At 41.7% G+C, this 13,576-nt stretch overlaps 1 protein-coding gene across 1 annotated transcript in view; it reads left to right on the forward strand.

The window, feature by feature from the left end:
- kon (chondroitin sulfate proteoglycan 4-like protein) overlaps nucleotides 1-13,576 on the forward strand; it is a 330,650-nt gene that overhangs the window by 24,368 nt on the left and 292,706 nt on the right. The window lies entirely within an intron of this gene.

Below are 13,576 nucleotides of genomic sequence, written 5' to 3' on the forward strand. Positions count from 1 at the left end.
CTAATCCGTTTGTCATATTCATACCTTGGTCTACCCCTGCCGTTTCTACCGCCTAAACGTCACTCAAAATCAACGGAACAAGTCCTAGGTGTCTTAAGATGTGTCCTATCATTCTATCCCTTCTTCTTTCAATATATGAAACTCAAATTGAAAAGGGTGAATGTATTTATATCATTTCACAAAAGTAGCAACCAAGCAGTCGTGGCCATCCATCAGTACTTCACATCACAGCCTGCACAGTTGCTAGGTAACATCGCGTGGCACATTATGTATCGCTAAAATCGTGACGTAAATTTTCGATGACTTTCAGCCGTAAGATATATTATGTCCAAATCTTGAACAGTACTCCAAGTACCGGGCGAGTTGGCCGTGCTGTTAGGGGCGCGCAGCTGTGAGGTTGCATTCGGGAGATAGTGGCTTCTAACCCCACTGTTGGTTTTCTGTGGTTTCCCATTTTCACATCAGGCTGTACCTTAATAAAGGCCACGATCGATTCCTTCGCACTCCTAGCACTTTACTGTCCCGTCGTCGCCATAAGACCTTTCTGTGTTGGTGCGACGTAAGCAAGTTGTAACAAATACTAAGCCCTCGAGCCAGAAAAATTAACCAGATGAAATTAAAATCTCCGACCCAGTAGAAAACTGAACCCGGGACCACTGAACTGAATACCATTACGCTGACGATTCATCCAAGAAGCCGGACAAAGTCTAACTTAAGAAAGAATTCGACGAACGAAGTTGTGTGTATAAAATGACTTCGATAGATATGAGGGGGGGGGGGAAGAGGAAAATAGGCTACATAGCAGAATAATAGACTAGGTCATAGAGGGTAATAGAAGCAGAGGGAGACCAAAACAGCGATGGTTAAGGTCAGTTTTTAAGATTTGAAGATACGAGTTGAGGACTAAAGGATGACGATAAATAGAACCAACGCCCTTCTGAATAAGCAACATAGTCCTTCACCACAACCGGGCGAGTTGGCCGTGCGGTTAGGAGCGCGCAGCTGTAAGCTCTTTGAATCCCATTGTTGGTTTTACGTTGTTTCCAATTTTCACACCAGGCAATTGCTGGGGCTGTATCTTAATTAAGGCCATGGCCGCTTCCTTCGCATTCCTAGGCCTTTCTTGTCTCATCGTCGTCATAAGACCTATCTGTGTCGGTGCGACGTAAAGCAAATAGAAAAAAAACCTTCACCACATTGACACAACAGTATGTGGTAGTAAGTTCTTACTTATCCATTGTTTTTTCTGAGAATCCCAGATAAATAATACATTTGCCGCGTTATTGCTGCAACATCATATTAAGAAATTGTTTATTGATTCTTTTTCTTCTAAATAATAATAATAATAATAATAATAATTTTGCCTCCCACTAACTACTTTTACGGTTTTCGTAGACGCCGAGGTACCGGAATTTTGTCCCGCAAGAGTTCTCTTACGTGTCGTTATATCTACGAACATGAGGTTGGCGTATATGAGCACCTTCAAATGGCACCAGACTGAGCCGGGATCGAACCCGCCAATTTAATCTCAGAAAGTCACGGCTGTACCGTCTGGGCTACTTCCATTTATTTTTTCCTCATCTATGAAGCTTCGGACATCATATTCAACAGCCTTGGGGTACTTACGAGGAACCCTTCCAACTTGGACACCAGGAAAGCACATCGTTGTTGATGTTACTGATATAGTTGAAAACATCACCCAACACTCAACATACAGTTCTCTTACTCAATATTACCTGCTAATAGTAAAGCATGGCTGCAGGAGAACGATTTAAATATATTTTATCGTTGATTGGTGCGAGAAACATATCGTCACTGCTGGAACAAAACCTTGTATCCCACAATGCCCTTCCTACTCATTATTTTTCTTAAGACTGGTCACGCCTCCCAGCCACACATGGATATGCAGTACATCAGAACAATTTTCCTTGTGTTCATTTTCCTATGCTGTTGAATAAAACCATACAGTTCGGTGCTGTAGGAATGTATGTTTGCATGACGTATTTACGCACTCCTATAGTACAATGTATTTTAATTTTCCTCTATATACAGTCGAACCTCGATATCTCGAAGCTCCATGACTCGAATTTTCAGTATCTCGAAGTGACTTAAATTTCCCGCCCGTTTGTCCTATTCTTCACGTGTATTCACGGGCGCCCGCAAGGAGTGGCAACGGGGTGCGCTTGCCACCCCCCTCTCCCCCGCTGGACTTCTAAAACAGATTATTTCATAAACTGAACTTACTGACGGTCATCTAACATCTGTTATAACCGGAAATTTCTGTAAACAATTTAATGTTGCTGACGTTATATTGGCTTTTCAAGACGGAAATTTCTGTAAACATTTAATGTTGCTGACGTTAGATTGGCTCTTCAAGACGGAAATTTCTGTAAACAATTTAATGTTGCTGACGTTATATTGGCTTTTCAAGACGGAAATTTCTGTAAACAATTTAATGTTGCTGACGTTATATTGGTTTTTCAAGACGGAAATTTCTGTAAACAATTTAATGTTGCTGACATTATATTGGCTTTTCAAGACGGAAATTTCTGTAAACAATTTAATGTTGCTGACGTTATATTGGCTTTTCAAGACGGAAATTTCTGTAAACAATTTAATGTTGCTGACGTTATATTGGCTTTTCAAGACGGAAATTTCTGTAAACAATTTAATGTTGCTGACGTTATATTGGCTTTTCAAGACGGACATTTCTGTAAACAATTTAATGTTGCTGACGTTATATTGGCTTTTCAAGACGGACATTTCTGTAAACAATTTAATGTTGCTGACGTTATATTGGTTTTTCAAGACGGAAATTTCTGTAAACAATTTTATGTTGCTGACGTTATATTGGTTTTTCAAGAAAATATCATGCGGGCGCCCATGCGTGTATTTATTTTTCTATTACTCGAAATTCGGTTACACGAATTTTTCGATTTCTCGAAGCAAACATTTCCTCCTTGAAGCAAAAAGTACTCTGTCACTCGAATTTTGAGCGACATTAACTGTGCAATACTGCATTTGTGGTTCGTGAGGAACAGTTAACAAGTAAAGAAAGGGTTACACTGATGCTGGCAGCTAATATGACTGGAACCGAAAAACTAAAACTTCTAGTGATCGGAAATTCGGCGAAACCTCGCTGTTTCTCGGATGTGAATTAATTACCGGTCACGTACGAAAGCAACCCTCGGAGATCGCGGATGTTAAGCTCCATTTACGAATCTCGGCTGCGTGGTATTGACGAGAAGTTTCAACGTGAAGGGAGGAAACGTTAACCGTTACAAGCAGAAGAGACTAACGGATTTTTCCCAAAAGTGTTAAGGGAGATATGTTTCTTGTTTCAGGACTGTATGTAGGGTATTCTGTGTTCCAAAAAGTTACTATAACAAGTGTTATAATTAAAGTGATGCCGTAAAATAGAGTTTATTTGTGTGTTTTAAGTACGGTACTGTTAAAAATATTGTTTTCGTATAAACCCGTAGATACATTTGATTCAATTAAGTGCTTTACATGCTCAGTAACGATATTCTCTATATCTCGAAATTTCGATAACTCGAAATAGGTGATTCGATATATCGAGGTTCCACTGTAGTAGCATAGAAAAATGAACTCAACGAAATATGTTCTGGTGGACGTTATATCATGTGTGTCTGGGAGACGTGAGATGCCTTTCCCGCAGCAACGATATATCTCTAAATAGGAGATTGGAGTGCCGGACTGAGTGGCTAAGAGGTTAGAGAGCTGGACTTTTGAGCCTAAGTTAGTGGGTTCGATCCTGACCGACTCCGTTGGTACTTCAAGGTGTTCAAATACGGCAGCCTTGTATCGGTAGATTTAGTAGCACCTAAAAGATCCTGTCGGACAAAATTCCGGCACATTGGCGTCTTCGAAACCTGCGGAAGTAATTGGTGGAACGTAGAAATAATATCATTAAACTGTGTGTCAGTGTAGTGGAGGGGAGAACAGTATGCGTCAGGAGCAGAACAAGCATCCACTGCTCTAGCCAGAGGAAACGAACCTATGACGGTACAAAGACCATAACGCTGACCATCCAACCTCGGAGTCACACAGTCCAGAATTACAATCCTTGGTTTAGCCAGGAACTGAACCTGAAGTTTCTGGGTAAGAGACAGGCGTCTCCTCCCCACCCTCCATGGCGCTACAGCTCTTATGGGCCTTGGTCTACCAAGCGACCGCTGCTGAGCCCAAATGCCTGCAGACTGTAAGGCGAAGCGTGATCAACGTGACGAACCCCTTATTCTGAGTTGAATATTCGATCCTGGTTCAGTGCTGAGGTATATGAAGGTGCTCAAATACGTCAGTTCCTTATCGGTAGATTTAAAGGCACGTAAAAAAACTCCTGCCAGGGAAACTTCCAGCACCTCGGCGTCTCCGAAAACTGCAAAAGTAATTAGTGGGTCGTAAAACCAATAGCATTATTACTATCATTCTAGAAGGCCGAGGCCGCTATCACATGGTCAGGTAACTCCTCACTTGTCTTCACGTATGTTGAATGGACCTCGAACCAGCTCTCAGATCCGGGTAGAAGCTCTCGACCTGGCCAGGAATCGAACTCGGGGCTTCCAGGTAAGAAGCAACCTCACAACCCCTAGATCGCGAGGTCGGCTGAGGTAGACGCACGATTTGGCAATAGTAATATTCTTCTTCGTCTTCTCCTTCAGTATTCGGAAGATAGTAGGTTCGAACCCCACTGTTGGCAGCCCTGAAAATGGTTTTCCGTGGTTTCCCATTTTCACACCAGGCAAATGCTGGGGCTGTACCTTAATTAAGGCCACGGCCGCTTCCTTCCCACTCCTAGCCCTTCCCTGTCCCATCGTCGCCATAAGACCTATCTGTGTCGGTGTGACGTAAAGCAACTAGCAACAACGTCTTCTTCTTTCACTGTCCTTCAGACACCCTGGAGGCGTCGTGGGTGCGAACTATGTCACAAATGTGGAATTGGCCCTGATTTACGCCCGGATGCCCTTTCTGATGTCCGCCTTCAGTTGAGGGATCTATTCACTATTACACGTTTCTGTGGTAGTTGGTTATGCAGTGTATTGTCCATAAATGAAGAGGAGTGTACTGGGACAAAACGAGTACCCAGTCCCCGAACCAGAAGAATTAACCAGACGCTGTTAATATCACCAATCTGCTCGGGAATCGAACCTGTGTCGTCTGAACCGAAAGCCTCGATACTGGCCATTCATCCGAGAACCCAGACGTCAGTAATAATAATAATAATAATAATAATAATAATAATAATAATAATAATAATAAATGGAACCTCTGGCTGCGTGATTCTTATCGTTTGTTTCCTCTCTAGTCTTTTAAGGATTGTTGAACATAAACAAGGTATTATACTGCAGGTGTTATTAATGGAAGTTTACTCTGAAGGGTATGCTAATTTGTAGTTCGCTCCAGTTGGGGGGGGGGGGGTGAGTGCGTTAAACTTTCTCAATATTTCCCTCCATTATTTCATTAAAGTGGCAGGAGGTGCGCCTTGTAATTTGTAGTGTTGGGAACAGTGAAAGTTGATGAAAATTAGTAACAGTCCTCACACTCCTGGTAATTACGTGCGCATATATAAAAGTCTCTCTTACTAACTCATAGCTGAACCTTGGAGACAGGGGGTCAGACCCTTGAAGTGCTCCTTCTAAATATTAAACTAAAATGCTAATAAGGTTAATAATTAATTCTTGGAATAAATTTAGTCAACAAAGGCATTAGAATTATCGGTAGAAATTCGGTAACTATGCCACATGTTTCATAATATTATAACTCGCTTTTGCTCGTTGGGGCTCTGTCCCCTCAATACCTCTACGTTAGAAGTGGTCATTCGGAAAACTATTGTGATGAAACGGTACGTCGTACCGAGAAACGGATTGCGCCGCCATACCGTCCATTTATTTGCCTAAATGTTTGGTCCAATAATATTTTCACTTATATTCCCGATTTACAGCAATGATTGACGTAATCGTTTCGACCTGATCCAAATTACGTACGTTTTTCACAAGAGGAGAAGTTATTTTCCTCACCTAATGGACAGTTATAGTCTTGAAACCTGGTAGGCGTAACGTGCTTGAAACGATCAACATTTTGGTTTTTTGACGTTTTGTCATATCTCCTTCGGCTGTATCTTAGATAGCTTCAGAAACATAGATTAGGCTGAAATTGCATTACAGTTTCGGCATATTCCTTCCGTTTTCCCATAAATGTATCAAAGCTATAACGATGAAACTTGGTTTACGTATGGGCAATAGACGTAGTACGGGACGTGCCCAATTTCTTGATTCTATCTATCTTATAAATGTTTCAAGAAGTAAAATAATATATGGAAAAGAAGCAAAATTGAACCAAAATCGGAAAATGAAGCTCAATCTGTGGTAGAAGGAGTCGAGATACAACAAAAGTCACAGGATCAAAGTTGTAGGTCTCTTCATTTTATGATTGGAAAGTACTATCCGTTTTTGATAGCAATTACCGTTTAGCCACAAAGTACCTGGGAAACCAGCAGACGACCCAGCAAGCCACCGTCCAATTTCACTCCTCAGCGTTTGCTATAAAATTCTGGAACGCCTAATTTACAACAGAATATAGTGCACACTAGACAGCAGAATACCGCCAGAACAGGCTGGATTCAGGGAAAAACGAAGCTGTTGTGAGCAAGTCTTAGCTTCAATATCCTTTGTAGAATTAGGTTTCCAAAGAGGATTGAAAATATCCGTGGCTTTCATCGACTTAACTGCTGCGTATGATACAGTGTGGATTGATGGATTAATGTTGAAGACAAAATAAGCACTACCATGTAGAAGAGTCACTGCCCTGTTATCTACCATGTTAAGGAATCGTTATTTCATAGTGTGTTCAGGTGACAACATGAGCAAGTCGTACACCATCAAGAATGGCCTCCCTCAAGGATCTGTCTTAGCCCCATTGTTCTTCAACCTATATACAAGTGATGTACCAGAAACAATGTCCCGTAAGTTCTGCTCTGCTGATGACTCTGCCATAGCAATTTAAACTAACCATCTTGAAGAAGGAGAAGAAATCCTGACACAGGATCTACAAAAACTAGAAAACAATTTCAAACAATGGAGGCTTTGTCCAAACCCGTCAAAAACGGAGGTCACAGCTTTTCACGTTAACAATAGAATCTCCAAACAAGAGCTAAACATTACATTCTGCGGAAAAAGGGTGAGAAACAATCCTAACCCCAAATACCTGGGAGTTACTCTGGACCGCTCTCTGACTTACAGAAAACACCTCGAGAATACTGCAGGAAAACTTAGGACCAGGATTAACATAATTCGCAAACTAGCCGGCACAACATGGGTTGCTGATGCAAGTACTCTTCGTATGGCAAGCCTTGCACTGGTCTACTCTGTTGCCGAATACTGTGCACCGGTATGATATAGAAGTGCCCATGTCCACAGAGTGGATACTAAGCTCAATGAGACCTTAAGGATCGTAACGGGCACATTACGATCAACGCCTGTGCCATGGTTGCACGTACTGGCAAGTATACCTCGTCCACACCTGAGAAGACAACAAGCTGCTGCTGTCCTGACTTTAAACACCTTCCGATTCACTCAGTCCTGAGTAATCCACCAACCATGCGTCTAAAATCCAGGAAGCCTATTTGGGATGATAACATTATTAAGCGGCCAGGGCCTTTCAACATCAACAAAGTCTGGAAGGAAGGGTGGAGAGATTTCTCATCATCTCGTCAAATCCAATTAGATGATCCTTCCCAGCATGTTCCAGGAACTGATCTACCAAGAACTAAACCGCGTACGAACTGGTCATGGTAGGTGCAAAGCAACGCTGCACAAATGGGGATGGATAGATTCACCTGCTTGCGACTGCGGATCTCAAGAACAGGCGATGAACCTCATCATTCGGGAATGTCCACAGCTTAGATTCACAGGTGTTTGGAAAGATTTCATGAAAGTATCAACTCCAGCGCTTTCCTGGCTGAAGGGTCTTGATTATCATTTTTTAATTTATTACGTACATATTTGTGTTAAATAATGTAGATCATTTGTTCCATACGAAATATATATATATACACCTCGAAAGGAAGGTCTGCACCGTCGTTAAATTTTCCTTAATATTACGATATTTTTCGGAGCTAAAAAGATAAACATTGGAACCATTTAGAATTTCTCCGTCGGTTATAGGGTAACAGCCATAATTTTGCCAAATTTCAATTCTCTACCGCACCCGAATTTTGAGTCCGCCATTTTGTTTGGGAGGGTAAATATTAAAAATATGAACTTTATGGAATTGTTCCATGGGTTACAACCTAATAGCTATCAGAATGCCGCATTTGAAGTTCTTATGTCATCTGGAAGTGGGTAAACATTAATGTCATTGAGTAAGTGAGTCAGCCTTCTGGCTTTATATAATAGGGATGGATTTGGAATAGTACATCTCTTACATGGAATACCTTGTAGATGAGAGATGTGTTCACTGCGACAGCCGGGGATCCACGCCTCGGTCCCCAGAAATACATTTACTCTCATAACCTAACGTAATTTAGCACGCGCCATTCTCCATTGCTGAAGCACGCATTAGCATTTCCATTGGCTGAGACACAATCGGATTTGACGTCATTCCCAGCAATCAAATCAAATGCATACCCTTATCAACCCGCGCACAATAAAAACACAACTAATGCTGTTGTCACTAGCCGGACCTAACCAATCCAGACCAATGGTTTTGTCACTAACCGGACCGAATCAATCCAGACCAATATTTTGTCACTAGTCGGACCTACAGTAACTAATCCAGACCAATGGTTTTGTCACTAACTGGATCTAACCTGTCCAGATCAATGGATCTGTCACTAACCGGACCTAATCAATCCAGACCAATAGTTTGTCACTAGTCGCACCTACAGTAACTAATGCGGACCAATGGTTTGGTCACTAACTGGACCTAACCTATCCAGATCAATGGATCTGTCACTAACCGGACCTAATCAATCCAGACCAATAGTTTGTCACTAGTCGGACCTACAGTAACTAATCCAGACAAATGGTTTCGTCACTAACCAGACCTAACCAATCCAGACAATGGTGTTGTCACTAACCGGACCCAACCAATCCAGACTATGGTTTTGTCACTAACCAGTCGAAACCATTGGCTTCGTCACTAGCCCGAATGAAAAATTAAAGTTCAAGAGTTGGCAGCCTTGTGAACCAAACAATCACGTCGAGCGCGAGAAGTCCGCGAGGAAGAAACAAAGGACAGTGCAATCACGCCTAGATGTGGCGCAGCAGTTGAACTTATGCCGAATTATCCAGAATGTATATTGGCGCCAGACAGCAAACATTCGAACTGACAAAATGTCTATATGAAGAATGAGAATGAAAATCCACAGCCTGTCTCCAGTCATTCGACCGGGTCAGAAATGTAATGAATGAAGCCACATCTAGCGGCGAGGATAGGAATTGTGCCGACTGCCGAAGTCTGTCGCACTCCTCTGGGGCAATGATTAATGAATGATTAATGAAATGAAATGGTATTGGAGAGTGTTGCTGGAATGAATTATGACAGGGAAAACCGGAGTACCCGGAGAAAAACCTGTCCCGCCTCCGCTTTGTCCAGCACAAATCTCACGTTGAGTGACCGGGATTTGAACCACGGAACCAGTGGTGAGATGCCGGCGCACTGCCGCCTGAGCCACGAAGGCTTAACAAAATGTCTGTATCTGATATTAAAATTCGGATAGGTGTGCGACAAGGATGTAGACTGATCCCGGCCCCTCTTTGTTTAACCTTAGGCCAGTATTCAGATGGAATATTCCAAGAAACTTTTGAAGGTTCATGGCTCGGTGTAAAAGGTAGCTAAACTGCTAAACAAGATCAGTCTCGCCGGTGTTAATTGGGGACTTACATTCTTTTTATTCTTCCTGACGTTTTCCTATTACCTGTGATTGATCATATTTAGTGAATTCAGTCCAGTTTTATGGCTGAATGCCCTTCCCGACGCCAATCCTAAGTGGAGGGATGCATTCACTATTGCGTGTTTCTGTGGCGGTTTGTCGAGTGATGTGTTGTATGTGAATTAAGCGATGTTTATTAAGACGAGCCCAAGCACCTGGCCTGTCCGGAAGTCGAACCTGGAGTCCTCTGAAACAAAGGCCATTATGCTGATTATTCAGCCAAGAATCCGAACAGTTGGGACTTAACATCAGTGTAATAAAAACAAAAGTCATGGTCTTCAGCCATCAACCACATCGAGAGATATAAATAGCCAACAAATTGAAAGAAAGAATACCTTTCTTATTGTTGGCCGGTACTCTTACATGGCCTCCGAACGGGCTGTCTGAACGAGGCGGCAAAGGCGTGCTCGATTCACTCCAAAAGGCGTGGGTTCGATTCTCCGTGAGAAAGTCGAAAATTTAAGAAACGAGATTTCCACTTCCGGAGGTGTACACGGCCTAAGGTTCACTCAGCCTACAGCAAAAGGTGAGTACTAGGTTCTTTCCTGGGGACAAAGGCGGCCGGGCGTAGAGCTAACCACTGTGTCCCAGCAAGTGCCGAGGTTACGCATAGTGGAAGGAGTTTGGACAGCCCAAGTAGGGGACTGCCTGTAGGGGTGAAGTACAGTGGGGACTTCGAGGGCCCTGGGACCGCTACGGTAGCTGTGAAGGCCCTTCAGGAACTCTGAAAAGTGGTGGAAAAAGGGGCTCTGGTTAAGACGCAGCAGGTCGTTATGCTACTTAGGTTCCAAAATGGGTAAAATATAAATATGTAAATAAATTCAGTGTTAATTTTAATCTTATACCAGTTGTATAGTATTATTAGAAGTAATTTCACATACCGTACTGTATATGAGTTGACTATGTTTGTAAGATATTATAAGTAGAATTTTGTAAACAATATAAATTTATTAAGGATGATGTGTGTGTTTAACAGAAAAAATTATTAGCGTAAATTGTATAATATTGTATTCTAGGAAAATTTTCTTCGTCTCCTGTTAATTTAAAATTTAGTGCTTGACAATAATGTATTTAAGTGTACCATTTCCCACCGAGGTAGACACCTCATTTGCAAATAAAGAGATTTTGATTTGATTTGATTTTCCTTCCACCACTCCACGGTCATCTGTTCAAGATGTTCAGCCGGGCACAAGCACATCACTTGCACTGACAGTGTACATGTCAGATTAATTACAATCTTTTACAAAAACTGTTCAAAAGTTCTTCGTCCTGCTTCAACGCACGTTCTGCCACGACGTGTCATTGGCTGTTCGAGAATCCATGCGTGTGCTGGTGAGAGTACGCAGTATCCACCCGGGATCCAGCTGGAGTCTCATACACTCTGCTCTACACGAACGAAAATGTACTGCGTTTAGTCACAGCATGGACATTGTATTCTGACGTCCTTACATGTTTAACAGAATATGTTATACCAGGGACCCGCGCGAGAAATATCGCATGTACATAAAGTACGTGGTGCAGTAACCCCCTGGTGAACTTAGAAATACACAAATCAGTACAATATTAGACATTCTTACTTACCACTTAATGTAATCTTGGATATTTTAACATTTGTGGTATCCACTTGAACGGAAGCAAATGTAAGTGCATTACTATACTGACGAATGTTCCGAAAATAATTTTTGGTTTTACTATCATTCCTTTCTTAACTGATAATTACAGCATATTACAGTGACATAAACTGGCCGTCTCAGGGGCCAATATGTGAAGTGGACAGCAATGATGGTGCGTATTTTCCTACAGCAACAGTATTTGCAAATCGCACACTTCGTACATTTTTGTAAATTCATTTTAAAGATATTATCGATATTTATGAAATGAGAGTGCAAATCGTCACTGCTAATGTCTATTTTATTTCTTTTGAATGCTCATTTGTCACGATCGGTTACTTATGAGCGCCGCAAAAGGGATCTATACTACTGAAATAATATGTATGATTGGCTAGTATGTAAAGTACAGACAACATTCTTATATTACTTATACAGATTCAGTATTAATCAATCATCAATGATCTGCATTTATGGCTGTCGCCCAGCTGGCAGATTCCATGTCAATTGTTTACTTAGCTTTATCTTTGAAACATTTTCTAAGAACTTGGAAATTGATCGAACATTTCCTTTGATGATGTATTCCCGTCCCATACTCCCTGTCCTCTCAATGAATATTTGCTCCAGTTCATCCTCTTGAATTCCAGCGTTATCTTCACATCCTTCATCATTTGAAAAGCTTCGCTCAGGCTTATTCGTCTACTAATGTTATTCCACGTCAGAACTCCACTGACAGCTCGAAACATACCACATAGTCGAGCATCTCGTCTCCTTACTTCCAAGTCTTCCCAGCGCAAAGTTTACAACATATTCGTAACACTACTACTTTGTCGGAAATCACCCAGAACAAATCGTGCTACTTTCCTTTGATTTTTTCCAGTTCTCGTATCAGGTAGTCCTGGTGAGTGTTCCATACACTGGAGCCATACTCTAACTGGGGTCTTACCAGAGACACACGCCCTCTCGTTTACAAGCCCTAAATACTCTCATAACCATGTGAAGAGATCTGTATTCCTTCTTAACAGCCTCGTTAATATAATTACCCTACTGTTGCAGGACGATTTTATTCCTCGCACAGTCGATCAATACCACAAAGTAAGATGTGTATGCAAGCGTGTCGGCGAGTTAATCCAGTTTGGTTCCTTTCCCTTAATTTATTTTCAAAAATTGTATTTATTTTTTGTTCAATTTAAATGTAATACTTCCCAACCTCAATAAAGTATGCAAATTGATTGCAATCCTATTAGATATAATTATTCCATTGCACAAGGGCATGAACTTTAGAGGACTGTGGGCAGAATTTATTAGTTATATGAAATTTTAAAAAAGCAAACGACAACACAGTACTACAGTAGGACCTATATATAAATTAGAAAAGAACGCTAAATTTGAAAAAAAATTCTTAGTGCGACTCGGAGCACTAGTGACAAAGGTCGCGTGATAATTCTCTCCCCGTAAAAATTCTCAGACTGTTTCCAGTCATTCAACCGGGTCAGGAATGGAAAGAATGAAGCCCCCATCTAGTGGCGAGGATAGGAATTATGCCGACTGCCGAAGCTTGTCGCACTCCTCTGGAGCAATGATTAATGACTGACAAATTAAATGAAACGATATTGAAGAGTACTGCTGGAATGAAAGATGACGGGGAAACTTGAGTACCCGCAGAAAAACCTGTCCCATCTCTGCCTTGTCCACCACAAATCTCACATGGAGTGACCGGGATTTAAATTACAGAACCCGGCGGTGAGAGGTCGGCGCGCTGCCCTCTGAGCCACGGAACAATTCCCTCCCATTACCTTTCCAAATTCTTGTAGGAAATATCATAAGTTATGTTTCGGTAAAAGTGTACAATAATTAAATTGAAAATAGGCGACGCTTTTATTAACGGTTGAGATAGGGCACCTAGTGGCTGAGAAATCAGCTTAAGGGGGGAGACCTAGCTCAACACGGGAAAAAACAGGCCAATATTCATTCGATTGTTAAATATGCTACAAACGTTGTTGAAAAATTCTGCACG

The sequence above is a fragment of the Anabrus simplex genome, chromosome 4 (assembly GCF_040414725.1).
Source record: "Anabrus simplex isolate iqAnaSimp1 chromosome 4, ASM4041472v1, whole genome shotgun sequence".
NCBI lineage: Eukaryota > Metazoa > Arthropoda > Insecta > Orthoptera > Tettigoniidae > Anabrus > Anabrus simplex.